Source organism: Miniopterus schreibersii (assembly GCF_964146895.1).
Source record: "Miniopterus schreibersii genome assembly, chromosome: 3".
In the NCBI taxonomy this organism is placed as follows: Eukaryota; Metazoa; Chordata; class Mammalia; order Chiroptera; family Miniopteridae; genus Miniopterus; species Miniopterus schreibersii.
In genome coordinates this window covers 35,435,580-35,458,143 of record NC_138103.1, presented here as the reverse complement: position 1 = coordinate 35,458,143, position 22,564 = coordinate 35,435,580, and the positions used below count along the sequence as shown (strand labels likewise).

Genomic DNA, 22,564 nt, shown 5'->3' with positions numbered 1-22,564 from the left:
TTATTTTATTAATTTTATATAAAGTATCCCCATAACCTTCATCTACTGACTTTATATGCTTCGTGGCATAGTTTTTCTGGGGTAGTATTTGGCTGTCTTTTAAATTTTTTTTCTTGAAGTATTTCTATATTTTGGTGGCTTTATGGCTTGGGAGTATCTCTTTATATATTCCCTGCTGGTTTGTGTCTAGTTAGTATTCATTTTAGAACTAAGCTTTTGAAAGAAAGGGGAGGGAAAGCTTTGAAATGAGAGCACTGAGAAGAGAGAGTGACCGGCGGAGCTCAAAAGGACATGGAGAGAAAAACAAAACCCCAAGAGAAGTCGCGACATTGGCTGCTGCAAAGAGTAGAAGAGGTGGCGTGAAAACAATGCGTGACAAAAATAGGACAGGCTTGGGCACCATTTTTTAGGGGGACAGCTAATTTTTTTTAAGATATAGTGGTAGGCTGCAAGAGTGAACTAGATTAATTGTCTTTATATATTTTATAAATGAAAGAGAAACCTCATTTGTGGGTTGGATTCTGCTATTATCTAGTAGACCTTTTTGGGTCACATTGAAAATTCCTATGTCGCAGAATTTCTTGTGCACTGATCTACTTGCCAGTCATGGGCCACTGTCCTCCCTCCCTCTTCTCTCGCCCCAACAGGTCATTTTTCTTTCAGTTTGCCAGTTTTTCCTCGCGTAGCCCCGTCTCCGTTGCCACAGTGCCTTGTGACCTAGCCGTAGGGACCCCCGAGGGCTCTGCCAGGCACCAGATCTTGCCTTTGCCAGGCAGGCGGCGGTGCTGTCTTGGCTCCCCCGGCCCCGTCTCTGCAGTGCTGGCGACCCGCGTGCCCCCTGGCTGCTCGCAGCTTCCTCCCTCGCAGCCGTCTAACGCCCGCGTCCTTGGCCAGCTTCTTCAAGTGTGGCTCGCCACCGTGGCTGCGTCCCCAGGCACACGCATGTTTCACGCTTCGGACTTGTCCTCACCTCATAGTTTTGTGCTCGTTCCGAAGAAGGTGCTCTAGGCTTGCCGCGCTGGCGAGACAGCTCCGGCGTGAGCGTGTGTGCAGGCCGCTCCTCGGGACGAAGCATCGCGCGCTCGCTGTCCGTCGCTACCCAGCTGATGTAATGACGCTTGGGGTCGGACACACTGGACCCTGAATTTATCTTTATCGGATTCTGAAAGCCATGCAAAGGTGCCAGGGGAGCGTGAGCAGCAGGCGCTGCCCACAGGGCGAGGAGCTGAAGGGGCCGAAGTATTGCCTTGTGGCTCCCGACTCTGATCCTCGCAGTGACAGCCACTGGCATTTTCTTTTTCTAGTCCTTACCGAGGATATTTTTTCCCCATTGATTTTTAGAGAGAGTGGGAGGGAGGGAGGAGGGGGAGAGAGAGAAAGAGAGAGACATCGATGTGAGAGAGACACACTGACTGGTTGCCTCCTACACGCACCCTGACCTGGGCAGGATTGAACCTGCAGCTGAGGTACATGCCCTCGACCGAGAATCGAACCTGCGACCCTTCGGGCCATGGACTGACGCTCTAACCATTGAGCCAAACTGGCCAGGGCTGGTATTTTTTTCTTAATGGCTTCACACATCCTTGGTTCCTGAGACCATCCTGAGCAAGATAAGATGTTACCAGTCCCGGATCCACCGGTTGGTAAAGTCCTGGAACTGGCAGTGCTGTCAGATCAAGGGGAAGCCCAAGGTGCTCAGGTGGCTGACAAATCACAGAAACACCTTCCTCTGCATTATCGGGCCATGCCCACCAAACCCTGGCCCTGCATAAAACAGCTGCTGAGTGGATGAATGCTTTAATCCCTTCTAGCACTAGAGTCAGGCTTCAAACCTGACTACTCACCTGGGCCTGTTACTGCGCCTCTGTCTTCATGTGGCCTCCCCTCTACGTCTCTGTCTTCTTTTCTGTCTGTAACAAGGACACTGTCACTGGATTTAGGCCCTACCCGGTGGCCCTCCTTCAGCTTAGGACGATGTCATCTTCAGATCCTTAATTATATCCGCAAAGACCCCTCTTTCAAATAAGGTCACATTCATAGGTTCTGGGTGGATATATATTTTGGGGGCCACCATTCAACCCATTATACTTGCAAAACACATATAAGAGAACATTCTCATGTGGGACACACATACGCACCCATCATTAATAAGGTGATATACAGGGAGATCACGAGCTGGGGTTTATGTGACACTCCTGAGGAATTAGCTACAGCTCCACCTCCTCCTTGCCCACTGATCTCCAACATAACAGCAAATCGCTACAGTGGTGGTTGAAAAACCAACACATGGCTTTGAGGCCACTTAAATGCCTGTTTTTGAATATAGGCAGGATTTTACTTGTTGCTGTGCCTCACCCACAAGGCTGGACTCCCCTGACATGGATGCTTCTCCCAGCCCCATCTAAGGTTGCTCTGTTCCTTTTGCACTTTACTTTGCTGACCCTGTGTGGGCACAAACTTTAACACACTGCCTGTTCCTGTAGAACCTCCCCCTCTTAGCACATTGTGGGGGTGATTTCCACCCACACTGCATTCTTAGTGGAGAAAATATTTGCAAACTCTGCAATTGTTTCTAGGCTGATTTTGCTGCAGTTCCATGAGCAAGGAGTAATAATAGAACAGTGTGCACTCAATTTGTTGAATGCAAAAACAAAGGAGGTTATGTAGCCTGCCTTGGTTCACACAGCAAATAATGGCAGAGCTAAGTCTCAGGTCCAGGTCTTTCTGACTCCAGAGCTCATGCATTTAGCCACTAGCTCTAAGGGTCCATTGGAAAAAAGCCGCTTACAATAGGGATGGGCTTATGTCTCCACTGTGTGTAAATTTAACAGGAACCCAGCACTAGGCGATCTCCATGAGGTCATCTGACTCCTCAAAACAGTATAGAGAATGAAAAATCATTTTACCCAAGGGATTAATTACTTGATTAAACAGCTTTGCAGAACTACTTCATGAGTGTAATTCTTCTTGCTTTCTGGCAACAAAGGCTGTTTTTAACTTAAATGTTCAATGCTGTGCATGTTATAAAATTCCTATAAGTGGTAGAGCATTAGAAATAACCTTGCTCAGTTAAAAAGGCACGAGAGAGAAGGGAAAACAACAGTGAACACAGTAAAACGAGGAACAGTCAAAGGCCCCAGCATAAACAGCAACAAAGGCATAGAAATTACACTATGCAGCCTAAAGACACAAAACATTTCATTTCCCTTTGCATGGCACTGGCCTGACCTTCACAGTTCTGAAATAACAGGAAATATTTCTCCCGTAACTGCACTGCGTTTTAGGCAAGGAGTTAAGCAGAGGGCTCAGCATGGATAAAGGTAGTTAAAAATTGTTAGGGAAGGCTCCTACGCAGAGTGCATGTTAAGCAGTAATATAAATGTAAGATCTCACAGCGAAATGAAATTCATAATGTAAAGGTCAAACCTGCCGAAGAGAGACTTTTAGGTAAACTATTGGGATGGAAACCGATTCCCATTTTGTTCTAATAGTACCGAACGGCGGTGGAGGTGATGGGTTTCAGCTGAGTGGGTCTTGCAGCACTATCTTGTGCTTGATTCAGCAGAAATGTGTCTGACTTCTGCAGGACTGTGAAAAAAAGCTGAATCCCCTCTTCCTGAATCTGAAACTAATGACTAGGAACACTATCAACAAGGTGGGTTGTCAAAAAAAATAAAAAATTGTGTAAGTACTTTATCTAGAAATGGTTATATTTTCCCTTAGATGAACACTGAGTATTTTATGGGATAGTTTAGGACAAATTTATTTAACTTTAAACCACAGTATAGCTAAAAGCAACTGGTGATAAGAATCAGAGAGACATTATTATTATTATTAAAATACATTTTTATTGATTTCAGAGAGAAAGGGAGAGGGAGAGAGAGAAACATCAATGATGAGAGAGAATCATTGATCGGCCGCCTCCTGCACGCCCCCTACTGGGGATCGAGCCCACAACTCGGGCATGTGCCCTGAGGGGGAATAGGCCGTGACCTCCTGGTTCATAGGTCGATGCTCAACCACTGAGCCATGCTGGCCGGGCTATTATTTTTTTTATCTCCTGCCTCATTCCTGAATTTGAGGTATATTATCTAGGCTTGTTGCTAAGTGAGAAGACTGGCTGGGGCCATGAGAACTTGTAACAGGACCATAAGATCCGTAATATGACATCTGGACTGGTGGACCGGCCATCAAAGGTAGCCCTCACCCTTTGCAGAACTTTGTACTTACCGAATCCTTAGGTTTATGAAATATTTACTGAGCCCAACTATATACCAGCCACACTTCTAGAGATGTGGAGATAAATGAGGCACAGTCCCTGCCTTCGAGGCTGGTTAGAAAGGGTAGGCGTGGTGAACCAGCAGCTGCACCTGTTACAGTTCAGAGCCCTAAGGGGGTGCGGAGGTGGGAGCCGGCTGACTCCACCCAATCCCACAGATGGGGGAGGAATTCAGGGGAGCTACTTGGAGGACGTGCGTTTTGAGGGGAGTACAGAAGTTACTTAATCTCTGGGCCTGTTTCCTCTTCTGTAAAATATTGAAAAACTGCCACCTATCTTGCCAGCTTGTAGTCAGGATTACATTAGATAGCACAGGTAATGTCTTGAGCAGGTGATTCCGCTAAAATAGTTGATGGCTTAAAACTGTTGATGGTCTGCACACCCACGCCGGCCGCCGCACGCCCTCAGCTGCCCTGGCTCAGCCGATTCACACCGCGGTGTTGTGGCGTTGGGGGCCTTTTTCTCCAGACGTCCTGGGCCTGAAGCATGGGCCACAACAGGAGCCAGGAGCCGCACTGAACTTTGGCCAGTGAGGAGCAGCCGGCGCCAGCTGCTAATGCAAATGCAAAGCAGTGGCGACAGGAAGACTTTTCCACATGAGCCAGTCTTTCTTGAGGCTCAGGAAGAAAGGACACTCTCTGTGCAGGTACCACAAGAAAAGATTATTGGAGCTTAGTTCAGTGTTAAAGTCAACAATGCCAAAGTCTGTGTGGGTCCAGTCTGTGTGTATTTCAAGTGTTTTTATCTTCATAGCTCAGTAATGGGATATCACCCCTGGAAAACAGTGCTCACTCCTGCATTTTGACCTGCAAAGCAGGTGAATTTAATGTATCTGGTCCACAAATTGTTGGAAACCTGCGGGAGAGTCCTCTGGACGGGAGAAAGCACATGAACAGGTTTTGGAATATGAACTGCTTCATGCACAGCAATTTAATTTCCACCTTTTTGCCACAATCCCGATAGACCGTTTAAGGGCTTTCTCACTGGTTTAAAGACCTGCTACCGCATGTGGAGAACCCAGAGATTTGGAGGAAACAGCTGATGACTTTCCTAATAGAGCTGCGTGGACGGATGCTCACATTGGCTGCACACCTCAGGCCGCCCTGAAGGACACTGTATCTGGTGCACCCAGAGCAGGAATTACCATGGAAAGTTATTTATCAGAAAGTCTGGTACTGAAAGAGAACAGACCTTGCTTGGCACAGTTACAAGATATAATAAAAAACATGAAAAATTTGGTTAAAAAAAATGAAGGACCCATATCGGAAGAAGTTGCTGTTCTGAAGCAGAAGGTGGAGAGACGTCAGTCTGCTGAGCTTGCCCTTAAGGCCGAGGAGGAAAGGGTGTGAAGATGATTGTGTCTCAGAGACCCAGACGCGAGGGGGCATGTTCTCCAAGGGGCGTCTGCAGCGACGGTGACCTGGTAGGTTCTCTCCAACCATTTGAAATTGATGTGTCAGGGCTAACAAATCAACCGAAGGATGAAGCATACCTGGAGTTTAAATTTACTTAAAAATGAAATAATGTGAAAGCATCAAAGTAGAGTGAACATTCCTATTTATTTAAAAGTGTTTCCCTCCTGGGTAGCTTTATGTGGAATAAAACACCTTCAGAGGGCCCAGGTAGTATCTGCTTTGGTTTTCCTCAATTAGTTAACTGAAACATTTCCAAATGGTTGGGTTTTTTTTTTTTAAAAGAGAAGAAATCATATTATTAAATAGGCAGTCTTTAGTTGTCGTCTAGATAAAAACCTTACGTTGCTAAAGGTTAGATAGGTAGGAGCAAATTCCATGTTCAGCTTGATAATTAGCTTATTTGATTGCTCCAATGAATCCATATCAATGTGTTACAGTTACTAGGAACTTCTCAGATTAAACATAGTCGAGGCATTTAATTCAAATTCAAAGGCATGGATATAAAGATTAAATGCACAGCCCGCACCAAATTACCAGGGTGTGGATCATGGCTCCTTCACGTTGTGATGTTGGGCAAGTTACTAACGTTCTGTGCCCATTTCCCAAGGTGACAACGGGGGGAAATAATGCCTGCTCCTCACAGGAGTAATTAGAGCAGTGCCTTTTCCTACTGAGTGTTCCATGAAGGTTGGCTAACACTGTTAAAAAAAAAGTGAATTGTGAGCCCCATTCACATCTTGACTAGAGGGAAAAAGTACGCTGTTAATCCAGTGTTGGCCTTTTGTTCTCTGTCGTCTCTGCCTTACGCGCTCGGCGGCCACCTCCTGTGTTAGGTGTACCACGTGTCAGCTGTTCTCGAGAAAACAAGGGATGTCCTGTTCTCGGCTCATCTCACGCCGGACACCGAGATGTGCATTTTAAAAGCTCATTTAGATATGATCAACTCCTGAGAGCAGTGTGACTATCGTGTAATCACTTTATTAGAGAGACTTAAAAAAATAGCTTTTCTTGGTGACTTTAGCCTTGTTTGATGGGCTCAAGCACTCACCCAAAACCCGGTGGATCCATTTCAGTGGAAAGATTAAAGTGAATTTACTTTCACATGTGATATAGCTTAACTGAAAAAAAATTTTAAGAACTCATGATTGAGTGTCTATAAGTTTAATATTTATTTATTTACCTGTTTATTTAAATCAACCAGGATCGCCGATTCCCCTTTTTGAGCACAGTGCGTATTGGTATTTTCTGCCCAGGTTTTCTTTTTTCACTGGTATGTCCCGTTTTGTAATAATCAGGGTCTCTTTTGAACTTGCCACCTCTGTGAAAAATTTCCCTGCCTGTATCCGGGTGGCTTCTTGTTGTGGCTCTAAGTTCTGACCTAGATTGTCCCCTCTAGTCACCACCTCAGTAGGAAGGCCTGTGTCAGCCAGGTTAGTGGAAAATGTTATGGCAGCCACTGATCATCTTCTGATTCTCTTCACGTCAGGGACAGCTAACAGTTTCCGTGACTCATACAGTTCTCAGCTTCTCGGAATAAAATTGGAGTATCTTTTCCTGGAGGACTATAACACAGCTTTTGGGGGTCATCACATCACTTTAGCTCATTTCGAAGAAGCATTGAAGTAAACTGTAAACGTTATGCAAACGCGAAAGGAAGAATTTCGAACTCAGTGGGTGACCATCATCATTTAGATAAACCTCCCTTTCCTCTCTCCACCCTTGAGCCAATGATATGAAAGATAGCTTTTTTTAAAAAAAATGAAAAAAATGGAGGAAGTAATGCTTTGCCAAAAGCAACCCCAAAGCACTGCTATTGAAAGAAGTAATCTTAAAAAAAATTCAGAATAGGCTCATTCTCAGTTTAAAATGATTTATTAGTACAAAAACGTGAATGTTTATTTTTTAAAACTGCTGATGTTATTGAATAAATGTTGAATGAGACAGTGAGGATTGTTGAAATTGGGCTGTGATTCATTATAATTATTTGTTGGATTTTGATTTCCCGTTTTAGAAAGGGTGCCTCCTGCAGGCAGACGCGGGCTTCGCGGCCGTGGCCCGGAGGAGGGAAGGGGGCTCCCGTCTCTCCCGGCCCCTCCTCCGCCGGCAGTTTCAGGGCTGTTTGTTTACTTTTTTCTTTAAGCCTTTCGGAATCACTGTTACATAACAGGTGATTTTCTCTTTTAGATCTAATCTGAGGGGATTCGATGTAAACCTGTAGGGGATATTTTTGCTCATTTGCAGTTAGTGTTTTGACAATCATTTTTTGTTTGAAACCTGCCACTTTTTATGAAGTGCTTTTAGTTTCTAATCATTTTTATTTCCTATGTGGTCTGAGATGTTTATACTTTTCTATGTGTTTATTTAGATCATGATTTAATGAGCTACCACTTTAAGATTCATTGTCCATTTGCCTTCTCTTCTAAGAGATGGAGACAGAAGTCTTTCTCTTTATCCTACTTGCTCTCATCCCCGGAGGCAGATTATATTGTTACAGGGGCCCCTCGGTTTTCGAATGGGATCCGTTCTGTAGACCATTCGAGGTCTGAAAGTTTCCAAAACCGAGGCATCCACAGCCCACAGCCGGGCCTCGGGGTCTTGCCCTCGGCGGAAGCCGCGGGGCCTGTTTGACTTCCGAGGCGTGTTCGGAAACCGAAGCATTTCCTTCCAGGTTTATGGCTTCATAACCCGAAATGCTCACCAACGGAGACGTTGGAAAACCGAGGTGTTCCTAAATTGCTGCAGACTATAGTAGCTGTTCCACTATAGCTCCCACGGTTGAGTGGTGTCTTGATGACGTCTCCATTCTTCCAAGCGCCTGGGACCGCCTGCCACAGTCGGCGTTCCAAAGCCCGAAGGAGCGATGTTTCAGATTATGCAGCAAGTTTCAGATGACCCATCAGTTACTTTTGGACTTGCAATGATAGCTTGTTCAGACTGATCATTCTTGGTTTATATTTTCTTCCCTGAGGACCTGGTAGATACTGCTTGATTGCCTTCTACGGTCCTTTTTTTTTTTGAAGTCTGAGGTCAGCCAAATTTTATTCTTTCTGGTAGGGGAGCTGATTCTTTCTTGTTCCCCACTGAACGGCCTCTCATGAGTCTCCGGTGAGTTTCTCAGGTTGTGTGCTGATCATTCTATAACAACTTTTTCTGCTACACAATAGACTCATTTTATCTATACATTTGATTCTTGCTTTACTTCAGGGAATTTTTTTTTATTCCACCTTTGAATATTATGTTTTTTATTTAGGAATGTCATTTGGATTTTGGATTGCCTCTGGCTCCATAACAGTAATTTTCTCTCAAATACTTTAAAAATCTTTGTCTTTGTATATTCCTGTTCTTTAAGAAATGGCTTGTCCCCCCCCCCCCCGCCCATTGATGCCTCTAAGTGACCTTCATTTATATAATGGTTTTATTTCTCCTATTTTTTTTGACTCTGATACATCCCTTTTTTATTACATTTATTTTCTGACCTTTTCCCCTTGAGTCCTACTATGTCTTGTCTGAACTCTTGTTTTCAAGGGTTGTAATTTTAAAAATTCCTTTTATTTAAATAGTACTATGATTTTAAAAAAATTTTTTTGGTCTGATTTGTGTCATAGTCTTGTGAGTTTTTAAAATCTGCCTTCTGCTTGTCCTATTCTTTTCTTTAGGTTTTTGGAACTATTTTTGTATATGCCCCAGCTGATGTTTTTTCTGATTATTACTCATCTATCATACACACCTGAACCAGCTATTTGATGATGGATCCTCTAGAGGAGGGTTAGATAGAGTGCAGCTGGAAGTTAGCATTTTAGACCATGGCGTTTGAACACATTCTCACTAATATTCTACCCTAGGCAACTAAATCGACTCTGGGTTGGCTAGAAGTCTCTCTGGCACACAGTGAAATCACAAATGTGTGTGTGGATGTGTGTGTGCATGTGTGTGTAGGCAAGAATCCTTGAATCCTTCCTTCCTTCCTTCCTTCCTTCCTTCCTTCCTTCCTTCCTTCCTTCCTTCCTTCCTTCCTTCCTTCCTTCCTTCCTTCCTTCCTCCCTCCCTCCCTCCCTCCCTCCCTCCCTCCCTCCCTCCCTCCCTCCCTCCCTCCCTCCTTCCATGGTGATCTTCTCTGCTTCTCTGCAGGGCTAATCGCCACTGGTAACTTCTCTGCCACCCTGTTTCACCTGCAGCAGTTCTCTTGAACAGATGGCACGTCTCTGTTTTCTTATTTAGCTTCGCAATACCTGCCACTCTGTGGCAGAAAGTAAGGTTTACGGAGGGCTCCACAGCTGCACGAAGCCCAGCTGGCCATCCAAGTGAAGGGGATTCTTCTTGTCTGGGCGTCTCCTACCCGCTGAGACGAATGCCCCCCCACTGGGAGCCTGCGGGGCCTGGGTCTCACGGAGCCCTCCCGCCTTTGTGTCATTTTCACTGCCCTCGGCGTTTGTGGATTAGCACTGTGGCTGTCTCTATGTTGTAGTTCAGTGCTATGGTTGTTCTGTAGCCTGTTAACTATCTATTGTTACGTAACACACCGCTCCAAAACTTAGTGACTTCAGTCAACCACAGTTTCTCACTTCCCCCAGTTCCGCTGGTTCCCCCAGCTCTGCTGGTCTTACCTGGGTTCATTCACGTGGCTGCAGCCAGCTGGTGGCTCAGCTGCGACGGCGGAGACAGCTGGGGTGTCCGGGCTTCTCTCTCCGCGTGGCCTTTCATCCTGACCGTCTTCGCAGCACGGGGGGCTCTGTGGGCCACGGGGGTGGGAAGCTGCAAGGCCTCTCCAGGCGGGAGCCGGAAAGCCGCCTGGCAACACCTCTGCTTCATTCTGCCGGGCGAAGCGAGTCAGAAGGCCAGCCCAGCTTCAAGGGGAGGCAGAGTCACTTTGTAAAAGGGTGGCACCCAGCGACAGAAGGAATTATTATGCCTGTCTCTGGGCAAACAGCCATCGCATTGATTTATGTTTCTTGACCATATTTTTGCTGGGTTTCCTAGTAAAGAAAAGACTAGAGACAATTTCACACGGTTGCCTTTACAGGAAGTCAGCTGCTCGTTTTCATGGTGATGAGGAGCAAGAAAGCGCCTACTGTTACACCTTTTAAAATAATGTAGCACTTTTTGTTTTTTGCTTATTAAAGACCATAAGATATAACTTAAGAAGTAGCTCTGCTGTTTGTGGTTAATAGCTCTCAGTTGCAGTGTGAGGATTCGGAGGCCTAATGTGGGAACCTGTTTTCCGATCTGTGTGGCATAGGATATGGATTTGGGGCTGGAGGCAGAAAGCCTGGCTTCTATTTCTAATTCTAATACTAGCTTTGGGATCTTAAGAAAATTAGCTTACTTTTGTCTCTCATTTACTAAAAATGAGGGGCTCTTAAGCTTTAAGGTGATAGAGATCCCTATGGGATTTGTTAAAAATTCAAATTCTGTCCCTTTCTCCCTTGATATTCCGACTCTGTAGTTCCACAATGAAGTCTAAGAATCTGTTTTTTATAAGAACTTCATATGATCCTGCTGCAGGTAGACTGCCGACCACACCTTGAGAAATACTTTATACCACAGGTTTTATAGAACTTTGAAAACCTTAGAACCAGCTCCTACTTTCAAAGTTGTATTAGTTATGAAATGTATCTTTAAAATGTGTTTGCTCAGTGTGCACTGATTAACTGTTTCATTACCTGCACCACTTAGAACACCTTGGAGAATAAGCATCTTCATTAGGGCTCCATGCTTTCACATGTCATTATATAAATGGAAAACATTAGTTTCTCGTGAACATCATTAAAATGCATGGATTTTAAACAATTGTACATTTGTGTAATTCTCACCTCTGTATCATATGTTTCTTTCCTGCCATGCATAATGGAAATTAGCTGACGTTACAATTAATCGTAATGATTTTAGGGCCATTCTTTCAATAATTTAAAAACCTATATCTCCCACTGTCTAATATGTGAAAATATCAGGTTGTATTCTAAGGAAATCATTTCTCATATCTCAGACATATCCCATCTACTTCAAAGTTAATTCTAAGCAGTGAATAGTGAAAATTATTAAAATAGGTTTGTACATATTAGATGCTAAGATTATTAAGTAATTTGTTTTTTAACATTAGACAGTAGAGTTCAATGACTTTTAACATTAAATAATTCAAGTTTAATATTAACAATGTATAACATTGCCATAGACAGCATTTGGGGCGACAATATATTAATTAGCAATTAGCTACCCAGAACTAAAGAATATTCACTCGAATATTGTAGTTTTTTGTTTGTTTTAGTTTTGGTTGGTTTTGTAGGCCACATTTTTAGCTTGAGGGCCAAACAAAAATAGGCCATGGGCCTGACCTACAGGTTGTAGTTTTCAGGCCCCTACTTATGATAAAAATGCCGATCAAGATCTGAATAAGGTTGATTTCAGGTTTTAAACATTGTTAGTAATTTAGTTTTTATTTTTTGTTAGGGCAACTCTCCATTTGGCCACTTGATGGCAGCATTTACTATGTGCTAACATTGAAAATTTTTTTTTTTTTCCCCCTTGGTGGTTCAGCCTCGTTTAACATTGGTAGTGGAAAAGATTGATAGCAATGCAAATGTATTTATAACCACGAGAGATAGTCACCTTCCACCCCAATTAGCCTTTGCATTGATTTACTGAGGAAAAACATCTATTACTGAAAAAAGTCTTACAGATTAGTGTTGCATTATTTTGTTACAGTTGAAATATGTAGGAAAAGTGATCTCACAGAAGATACACTTTAATCTAACTAAAAATGTACTTGCCCAATAATTAAAAAAAAAAGATACATCATTGAGAATGCAACTCTGGTTCAGAACACTGTACCACAATTTTTCCCCCTTAAAGTCATATACTTAGTTATTTGAATATTTTCTAATAATGAGCCTGTGTCACATTTTAGATCTTTAAAAAGAGATTTATTCATGAGCTGTTGCTTGGATAAAGCCATTGATCTACCAAAAAAGAAAAATCCCATTTCTGAGTTTCTTTGTGAGAATATAATTATGGTTGGAACTAAAGTCTGTTTTTTGTTGTTGTTTTTAATGAAAAGGCTTGCTGCCTCCTGAAATACCTTTTTGCACCCCCTAAAGCATGGAACCACAGCCCTGAATTTTTCCTGCAGAGAAAACCTCCCAGTAATGATTCTATAAACATCCTGGCAGGCACTTTCCAGGGGTGGGTTCACTGAGAGAACTCCCGGCTGAGATTTACATGGAGCCCAGATTGGCAGAGATTTACAAGGTAGTTACCATTTACTACTTTTGACTTGAAGGAAGGAAATAGTTTTTGTTGTTTGTTTGTTTGTTTTTAACCATCTCCTGTTTTCCTCTGGTCCCTTAATTCTCTTCAAAAAGCATGACATTTGCAAGTTTGGTGAGTTTTAGTTTTTGTGTTATCAGAAAAGATTCCCCATATTCTAATTCACTGCCACTGGAATTTATATGTCGGAGTAGGTCAGGGTGCTCAATACAGGGCTGGAAAGGAGGCTCTGCTGCAGCGCCCCGGGCTGCGTAAGGCAAGAAAGTAACATGGGCAGTCTGGACAGCCAGTTACATAAATATCTTTGTGGGTGTGTATAAATATTCTCCGGAGGCGATTCCAGCTCTATTTCCACAAGCTTAACTCTCTTTTCCTGAGCTCGTATGTTTACTTACATGCAGTTGTACATTTCCTTCTGCTTATACACACTTGGGTTTTCTGGGCCTATAGGAGGAGACTTATGTCCCTTACATATTCTTCCTGTAGCTCGTCTCATGCGAGTGTGAAAAAAGTTTATAACAGAAGTAATGCTGGAATACTATAGAAACCTTAGGAAATATAGGTAAGTGAATAGTAAATAAAAACATAGACTATCTTAGCATGCTGTTATTTGTGTTATATAATGCTCATTTTCATATTTCTTGTTACTTGGACCCCTGGGAAAGGAACTTTTCAGTGGTAACACTGTAGCCAACCACCAGGCCTGAGTGTGTGCACAGGAGGATTCATACGGAGGACCCAACTCCAGACGCCCCGTCAGCAGGGGATACATTCAGAATTGTATGGGAAGTTTAAATCCAGATTTGACAGGCATAATTGCTGATATGTTCAGTCTCAGACGAAATCAATGTGGGAAAGAAAAAGGGAATAATAGCCCTGACAGCGTTCCCTAACTGCAGCATTTGCTGCATGTTAAAGCGCTGTGCGATTCTAGCCTGCAGTTTAGAAAGGAAGGGAGAGCTTGAGTGGATGCACTAAAGAGGGGCTGGCGGTTCTTTCAGGAGGGACTCCTTTTCGATGCCGGGCCCGCTGAGGTCCCCAGTGCCCCCAGCGCAGTGCCCCCTCTCTCACTGGGGAGGAGGGGCCTTGTGAACTCTCTGCCCATAAATACGAACCAGAAGTCAGAGCAGCCTCCACAGCAGGCCTCTCATCAATAACATAGTGGGGCGGGGGGGTTGTGTGTGCATTGCACATGTGAGTGTGTGTTCACACACATGTTCCATGCATGCTGACTTTCCTGGTTAGTGTACTGCATTCAAAGCCTGGTCATTGGCCAGGGTTCGAGGTGTAACCGCCCCCCATGTGCAGCCTCGGCCCCGCCTGGCTTCAGTGAGGTCGGCTCCAGTAGGCTCGGCTGTGTCATTGAAAGCAGAACAGAAGGGTGTCGGAAAAGAGGGGGAAGCAGAGACTGCGCGGGGTCCAGTCTGAGGGTCAGGAGTGGAGAAATGGTTGAAGTGACAGAGGGGCTCCTACCTGCCATAACATTTTGGGCATCTCCCTAAATTCTGAAGCAACCGTAGGACCTGGCAAGTCTGTTCGGTGGGCTTGAGAAGCCCTAGAGCCCAAAGACCCTTTCTGTGTGCAGGACAGTTGAGTGCTCAGATTTGTTTTTCGTTTTATTTGTTGTTTTGCCATTTGCAAATGTTCGGCCCCTGTGAAATTTTGCCTGTTCAATAAAAAATCACCCAGAGAGTTGAAATTGGCATTGATTTTTAATTTATACAGAAGTTATTACAAATATATATCAGTGTCAATTAAAACAAATCTCATTGCCTACAACATAGGAAATCAAATTTCCTAATTGCATTTACCATGTGGGCAGTAGCACTGGTTTCAGAGTTTAAAGGTCATGGATGATTAGGCTCCGAGCTTAAATTAAATTACGTTACATTTTTCCCTCTCCTTCCTAGACTGCAAATGTGACAGGCAGGAAATACCAGCACGAGCTGGCATCATCTAGGAAGGATTGTCGATGCCTGTTTTCTGTTTGCCTTCTTTCTGGCACCTTGTCCTCTGTAATTGCCAAGATAACTTGCAGGTAACTGTATCATTGTTTTTACAGTGAGAACAGTGACACCGTATGAGCCATAAGCTACAAATGGGACTTTCCGCTCTGGTTTACAAAAACGGCATGAATTAAAGCCAGCTCTTTATTATCATGTGGTAACTTAAACAGTGTTTTCCAGTTTGTGTTCCCATTACAGGTGCTTTTGAGAATCTTCCCGTAAGGTCTGTTTCCCCTCCGGCATAGCTCGTTCTTCACCTCCCTCCATTACTACCACATTTTTAGTGTCTGACAATTTTCCTTTTTTCGAACATGTTTCAGTAAGGAAAAGAATTCAGTTTCTGAGCAGGCTGTAATCAGCGATCCAAGTGGGTTCTGGTTCTCATGCGTCATCTTGTACGTGTCAACTCTCTAGGCCAAGATTTCTTCAAATGCAGAATGAGGGGGGTGAACTATCTGGTTTCTGTGGTCACTTTTAATCTTAAAATCCTGTGGTTCTTAATTCCACTGCCCCTTTGAAAAAACGCAGAAAGAGTTCACGTAGCGTTTTATCTTTTTAAAAACAGTGAGTGCCGGGGGTAATCCCACCGCATATGTTTTTATCAATGGAAGTGGAGCTGGCATTTTTGTTTTCTTAGGGAGTATGATTTATATTATGGAATGTGATGCCTGTCACGATGTGGTGATTTCTGGAATAAAGCTGGTGCAATAGTAACTCAGATGCTTTGAGTGTCCTGGTGGTATTTCATGAGGACAGGTGACACAGATGATGTAAATCAGGTGCTCAGTAGGTGGAAGAGGACTAAGCAAATGGAAATACTGGTCATACTTTCATCCTGGTCATAACAGGAGAGAAACTCCATGGATCTGGAGCACTGTCTAGATGTAATTAAATCTTTAATTTGCTTTATGATCATTTGAATTTATAGTTATAGGAAACATCTTCATAACCAAAATGTCTGGAGGACATTAGCTTTATTATTCTTTGTCTAAAGTTCATCGTTACAGAACAACATCAAGAGCTGGTTTTCAAAGACTTTTGAGAGAGACAAACCTCTACCAGGACTAATCTAGACTAGATTAGAAGAAAGAAATACGACAAAGTACAGAAAAAAGTCCTAATAATTATAGATAGCAGAGGATTTAAAATAATAAAAATATTGTGAAGAAAGATATGCGTACAGTTGAAAGCACTGATGAAATGGATAATTTCTGAAAATGCCAAAATTGGTATGAGGAAAGGAGAGAACATGAACAAACCAATAATCACTTAAAAAGAGTAATGGAGACCAGTGACTTTCCGCCAGTAAAGTCTCAGACCTGTAATACTTTAGAAGAATTTTAACATAAATTCAATAATGGAATCTCTCTATATTATACATATTGTTCTAGAAAACAGAAAAAATACTAAAACTATTCAACTCATTTAGAAGCTACTATAACCCTGGCTACAAAGCCAGGTAAAAGTATAAGAAATAAAATTATAAGCCTAATTCACATATGAGTCTAGATGATAAATTCTAAGTAAAATATTAATTCGGAGAATTTAACAGCCTAACAAAAAGTGGCTGACATTGCCTCTATTAAATAGAATGAAAACCTTCATACTGCAAAAAATCCTGAAATATTGGAAAATGTATCACAAATAACCTTAAATGCATAACTGAGCACTAAGAAAGTAAAGGAGCCCGGCCGGGCGTGGCTCAGCGGTTGAGCACCGACCTAGGATCCAGGAGATGGAGGTTTGATTCCTGGTCACGGCACGTGCCCGGGTTGTGGGCTCGATCCCCAGCAGGGGGCGCGCAGGAGGCAGCCGATCAATGACTCTCATCATTGATGTTTCTCTCTCTCTCTCCCTCTCCCTTCCTCTCTCTGAAATCAATAAAAAGATTAAAAACCCCCCAAAAACCCAACAATCCTTTAAAAAAAGAGAAAGTAAAGGAAATCAGTAAGGATCCAAAGTGGAGGTGGGTAGGACTGCTGGAAACCAGAGAAACAAATATGAGTCGATGCTTGGTTGCTTTAGTGATGGGACACTGGTTTCGCTAACTAAGGGATTTGGTCTTAATGGTCAAAGAAAACAGACCCTATGAGGTGGGAATTTGAACTCAAAGATGCTGAAAGTTAAATGCTGAGTGCAAAATGGACTAGAAAAATTCTGTCATTTTTTTTAGCCTTTTGTTATCTCACCAGCATAAAAGGAAAAGTTCTTTTTTCATAGAAGAAAAATTTCTTCTCAAATAATTTTTAATTCTGGGTAGTTCTAATGCATATACATTTTTACATTTTTAATTGACATAAAAAACAGTCTAAGGTAAAACTATGTCTGAGTGCTCGAGGAGAACATGGACAATCACATAAACAGCGTAAACTGGTTTACATCGAGCTCCTGCTCTTAGTGTGCCACTAAAGGAGAGAGTAGAGACTCCAAATTACAAACCATGCATGAAATAATCATCCACGTGTAACAATGAATGCCAGTGGAATTGGACCCCCAAGAAGTTCACATATAATTTTTATGAAATTTATACTATGGATGTTGCATATTTTAGGTTCTCGAGGACTTAAATGTCCACCAAATGAGAAAAAGAATGGGACTAAACAAATAAAACATTAGGAGACCCAATAACTAAGTCCAGCAACGGCACAGGGCACAAGATAAACATAAAAATCAATTGAATGTCTGTGTATGGGCAATGCACATATGGATCCTAAAATCAAAATACCACTTAAAATCGCTCAAATATTAAATACTTCGGTGTGGACGTAAGAATATGAGCACAGGACTTGTATGCTGAAAAGTACACAAGGCTGATGAAAGAAATTAAGATCTACATAAAAGGAGAGGAATTTTTATTAATGTATTGGAAGACTCAAAAAAAGATGTCAGTTCTTTACAAATTGATGAAAAAGTTTAATACAAATCCTATCTAAATCCTAGCAATGTTTTTTATAAACATACATGATTATTCTAAAATTTATATGGAAAGAAAAAGGAATGACAATAGCTAGAACTATTTTTAAAAAGAAGAATAAAGTAGGAGGAATCCACCTTCCCAATGTTGAGAGTTCTACAGCTATAATAATACTAAGTGGTGTGGGTGGAGGGATAGTCATAGAGAACATTGGATCAGAGCAGAAGAGCCCAGAAATAAAACATTAACACAGAAACGTGTCTAACTTATTTTTGACAAACGTGCAAAATCAATTTAATAGAATTAAGGTAGAATTTTCAACAAAAACGGTGCGAGAGCAGCTGGACATCCATAGGTTAAAAAATTAAACCTTTGATCTAAGCCTCATGCCTTATACAAAAGTTAAAATTAATCACAAACTTAACGGTAAAGTATAAACCATAAAAGTTTAAGAAGAAAACATAAGAGAAAAATTTCAGGATCTAGGACTGGGCAAATATTTTAAGATTTGACACCAAAGCAACAATCTAAAAAAGAAAAAATTGATCAATTGGAGCTTATCAAAATTTAAAAATTTGCTCCATGAAACACTGTTAAGAAGATGAAAAGACAAGCTGCAGAAGGGAGAAAAGCCACCTACCTGACAAGGGACTAGCCAACCACTCATCAGGCAGAAGACTAGTATGTAGGATATAGAAATCACTCTCAGAACTCAACAGCAGACAATCAAACAATCCAATCAGCACACGAAGATATACAGATGCAAACTGAGCACAAGGAAAGATATTCAACTTCAGTAAACTAGAGGAAAATTCAAACTAAAATCACAATGATGATGGTACTACATATCTGTCAGAATGGCTAAAATGAAAAATAGTGACAACCCAAAATCTTGCTGAAAATGAAAAACTGGATCACTCACACATTGTTAGCCAGTTCTCTCTCTCTCTCTCTCTCTCTCTCTCTCTCTCTCTCTCACACACACACACACACACACACACACACACACACACACACCCCACCCCACCCCCCCCACCCCCCACCCCCCCCCCCCGCTGAGATTTTGTTTGGAATTTCACTGAATCTATAGATCAACCATGGAAATTGACATCTTTACGATGCAAACTCAACACGTGAACATACTACATCTCATCACTTGCTTAGGTACTCTTAAATTTAGTAACATTTTGCAGAGTTTTTGTATAGTTTTCATTAGCTAGGAGACTGGTACTTAGAAGTGGTGGCAGCAGACGCCCATATCTTGTCCTCCTTTTCAGAGGTAAAGCTTTCAATGCTATACCATTAAGTATAATTTTTATAGCAGGATCCAAAGATAGCTTTTCACACAATAAGCTGTTCCTATCTATTTCTAGTATGGTAGCAAGTTTTATCATGAATGGGTGCTTAATTTAATAAAATCATTTTCCTGCGCTTACTGAAATGATCATGTGATTTTTCTAATTTAATCTTTAGATGTAGTGAATCCCATTGATTTTTCAAATGTTAAATCAGCCTGTATCACTAGAATAAGCCAGATTTGATCTTGATATAGTGTCCTTTACATATATCTTTGTACTTTGTGAATATTTTATATAGGATTTTTACATCTTTAATTTTTATCTGAGAATCTACTTCTGGAGAAACTTACTATAACACGGAGAGTGCATGATTTAGGATGAATTCAACTTCAAGTCACAAAAACTTAGCCATGCTTAAACAACTAGTGGTTTACTTTTCTCACATAACATATAGTGCTTACGGTTGATAGAATTGATTCACTTGCTTAGCGATGCCATCAGGAACCTGGTTTCTTTCTAACTTTCTTCTCTGCCATTTATATTATTCCCTTTTTATCTTTATAGCTGCTACCTCATGTCGCAATTTACAGCCTCACAATCTCAGACTTTCCAAGGAAAGGAAGAGTCATGAAGGGCACCATCAATAAAGTCAACCAACAGGGAATAGGTTGGGAGAAGTTATCTGATAATTCAAAACTGATAAGGGTCAAGATCTAGAATATTTAAGAAAACCTTATTAAAAAAAGGAAACCCACAGAAAAATGGGTAAAGCGAAGACTGTACACTCAAAGAGCTAATCTGGAGAGCGATCTGGAGAAACTTAGCTTAATTTAGCGTAGGTCCCATGACCTATCCACTCCACTATGGTGGAAGTTGTGCTCTGGTGCCCAAGGAGGCATGTGTAAGGATGTTTGCTTGAGCATTATTTGTGGAGCAGGGCATTGTGGACAACCTAGGTATCTGTCTCTAGGGGGGTTTATGGGGAAATAGTGTGGATACTCACAGAGGTAACAAAATAAAGATAGTTATGTGGAAAGATCTTTCATACATAGCATTGAGAGGAAAAAATAAGATCTATGACATGATTTACTTAGGCAAATTTAAAACATAAACACAAAACAAAATAGTACCTTATTTCAATATATCTACATGTCCAGGAAAAATGCCAAACACATTACCCTGCTTATCTACAGATAGAGAAGTAGATTGGGAGTGGAGGTTGAAAATAAGGAAGAAAAGTAAAAGAAAACAAGGTAGGGATCTTGCACCGATGGTCGATATCTGCGTCATGAACTTGGGAGTGTGACCAACTCAGTCCTCTGCAGTTGAGGTTCTATGTTTACTAGCTAAGTCCTATTGAGATTCAAGCTTGCATGCTATCTCCTAGTTAAGCATGGCCACAATTTTAAATACTTGTTTTCAAGAAAAAAATGTTTAAGTAGAGCCTTTCCTGTAATTACATAATTTGTGGAAGCCACTTTATACCAATAGGAGTCCTAAAGCCACTGTAAACGAATGACTTTTCTCCAAAATCATGCTTTTAAATTACCAATGGGAATATGTTGTCTTTTCCATTGTCTCAAAAACTTTGGACTCTGGAAAACCACAATCAACTTCATCTGTAATTTTACTTGATGTAAGTTCCATTTTGCTCTCTACTTTCTTACTCCTTTTCAACAAATGTTAAACATTTTTAAACTCTTCTGGGATAGTGATCAGGTTTTCACTAACTATTTTTTCCATTTTTCATGAGAAATTTATGAAGAAGTTTGGAAGAATTATACCTAGGTCTGAAGATATTTTATGACTGAAGATTTGGCCGGTACATTTAAGCCTTGGCTCAAAGCTGACCACACTCTGTGTTCACTTGATAATTAGTCCTGAAATTCTCTCTGAGGCGTAGGAATGAGAAGATTTTTTTTGTAAACTCTCCTCTTGTATTACTAGGGAAATCTCTCTGCCCCTTAGATAAACCAAGTTTGTTCTCTTCCTGATGAAATCTTGATTTAATGTTTATTTATTGATTACTTACTGTGTGCCAAGACACGTGTTACTTGATTAGCCACGGACGGCTTGCCTGACCTGGGAAGTTCGCTGAGATCCTCATGATGGTGAGGCCGATTAGCTGACGCTGATCAGGACACACTCCTCAGAATGTGCCGACACAGCAGAATCGCCCAGGAGATTTTCAGACATGCAGAAACTCAGGCCCAGCCACAGACCTAGGGAATCAAAGCTTGTGTTACAACAAGATCCCCAGGTGATTCTTAAATATGTTAAAGTTTGAGAAGCACTGGGAATCATTCCTTGGCATGTGGACAGTGATGTCAGGTCGAAGAAGAGCTGTTTTAAAATTATATCTTTTTACACGGTTATTCTTGCTTTTCTGATTCATTCACTCATTCAATACACATTGAGTGCTTGTTATATTTTGAGTGTGTATGAAAGCAGACAAGACATGCTAAGAAATCCCAGGTGGGTGGGTGGGGAGAGATTAACAAAAGAATTTATATGCATATATGCATAACCCATGACACAGACAATGGTGTGGTGAAGGCCTGGGGGGAGGGGATGGGTTCGGGGTAAAAGGGGTTAATGGGGAAAAAGGGGGACATCTATAATACTTTCAACAATGAAGATAAATTTTAAAAACAAAAATAAAAGATAAACTGGGGGGGGGGAAGCCCTGGTTTTTTGAACTAAAAAAAAAAAAATGCAGAAGGCATCCCTGCAGCTGGGATATAACCTGCATTTGGTCCTCTGGGAATAGTCCCAAGCTCAGTGCTGTGACAAGGGCGGCAGGCATGGTGGAGACATCCTGCAGACCCTGCTCAGGAGCACTGCCTGTGGCCTGGACGCTCTCAGCAGAGCAGAGCCGTGCAGCTGAGACCGGGCACTGCGTGGCCGGGGGAACCTGGTTCCCGGGCTCCCGGTCAGGCTGGGCCAGCTGCAGCTCTCGAGCTCAGAGCCAGCAGCTGGTGCCCAGCCTGCCTCCTCGGCTCCGGGGATGGCTGGACGGTTACAGAGCAAGGGAGGGGAGTCAGGAGGACAGGGCTGGGCAGGGGGTCCAGCATGGGGCATCTTCTGGATGCCTGCATGATCTGGCTCAGGTGCTGTGAGCAAAGGTTTTCACAGTGGTAAAGAAACAGAAATGACTGAGTGGATTCTAACTGGGGACATTGGAAAACAATGCATCCAGGCCCCGTCCCGAGGGAAGGCAGGGAAATGAATGCCACAGGCAGGTTCTTTTATGTTAACTTTTATGGCACACCTAAATCATGCTGCATTAGAAGTCTTAAAGTAATGTGTGCTTTGATTTCATAATTCTTGCTTCAGGACTCAGGGATGAAGAATATCCGCCTGTCAGTCCTTTTTATGAGAATTAGCCACGC

General features: G+C 42.2%; 1 pseudogene across 1 annotated transcript; it reads left to right on the top strand.

The window, feature by feature from the left end:
- Positions 1 to 4,875: 4,875 nt before the first annotated feature.
- LOC308554524 (cyclin-H pseudogene) lies at positions 4,876 to 5,628 on the top strand (annotated as a pseudogene). The gene has a single exon. The product of its transcript is annotated as a cyclin-H pseudogene (transcript).
- Positions 5,629 to 22,564: the final 16,936 nt, after the last annotated feature.